Here is a 1,244-nt window from a genome sequence, read left to right as displayed (position 1 = left end):
ATGCTTAACATTTTCTAATCATATGATCATGTTTCAAAAAATTTGTTTTGCCATTTTGATTTCGGTTTTGAAATTTTTTGAGTTTTTTGAACAAACAAATTTACTTTTTACATATTTACACAATCTAAATAAGAAAATTTTAACTTACATCAAGTCCATGTCCACCCTTTTTAAATGAAGGCTTGTCCTCAAGCCTTAAAAACATTTCGGGACTTACTGGATGTGATTTAAAAATTACTTTGTTTTCAAAATAAAAATGCTAACAAAAGACAATGATAAAGGAAGTAAATATTTACCAAATACTGAGTTGCCTCCCAGTCAGCGCTCTTTTAACGTCATTAACTTGACATCTGACTTTGAACGAGATTATTCTGATTGCTCATTGATGATGGAGCCTGACTCATCACCCAAATAAGGTTTTAATCTTTGTCATTCTTTTACTTCTTTGATGACAAATGGTCGTGTCCATCTGGTTCTTAATTTTACTGGAAGTATTTTGAGCCTTGAGTTGAATAGAAGTACATTTTGTCCTTGATAAAAAAAATTCTTTCTGATTCTGGAATCATGGTACTTCTTTGTTTTTTCTTTATATAGTAAAAGTTTCTTTCTGATTCTGGAATCATGGTATTTCTTTCTAATTAAAAAATTTCTCTCTGATTCTGGAATCATGTCTTTTAATATCTCCATCCTTCAAAGAAAAGTTTAGAAATTTAAGAGCCCAATAGGCCTTATGGGTGATAAGGTGATGCTACCTTGTGTTTAACATTATAAAATTCTAAGGTTCTTTTTAATTGGGAATTTATGAAATGACATCCCCCATCACTTATCAATACTCTTGGTGTGCCAAAACGAGTAAAAATATTCTTTTTCAAAAAATTTACCACAATTTTCGCATCAGCTTTGTGTGTTGCCAATGCTTCCACCCATCTGGAAACATAGTCAACAGCCACCAAGATATATTCATTTGAAAATGATGATGGTAAAGGTCCCATAAAGTCAATGCCCCAACAATAAAAAATTTCTATTTCTATGATATTTTGTAAAGGCATTTCACTTTGTTTCCCAAGTCCCCCAAACCTTTGGATTGCATCACACTTTTGGACATATATTTGGGCATCTTTATAAATGGTTGACCAAAAGAATCTAGATTGGAGTACTTTAGCCGCGGTTCTGTTCCCATTGTAATGTCCCACATAGGTCGAAATATGGTAGTGCCATAATCTTTTCAGGGCCTCATTCTCATA

The sequence above is a fragment of the Lupinus angustifolius genome, chromosome LG11, assembly GCF_001865875.1.
Source record: "Lupinus angustifolius cultivar Tanjil chromosome LG11, LupAngTanjil_v1.0, whole genome shotgun sequence".
Taxonomy (NCBI): domain Eukaryota; kingdom Viridiplantae; phylum Streptophyta; class Magnoliopsida; order Fabales; family Fabaceae; genus Lupinus; species Lupinus angustifolius.
This window is presented reverse-complemented; position numbering follows the sequence as displayed.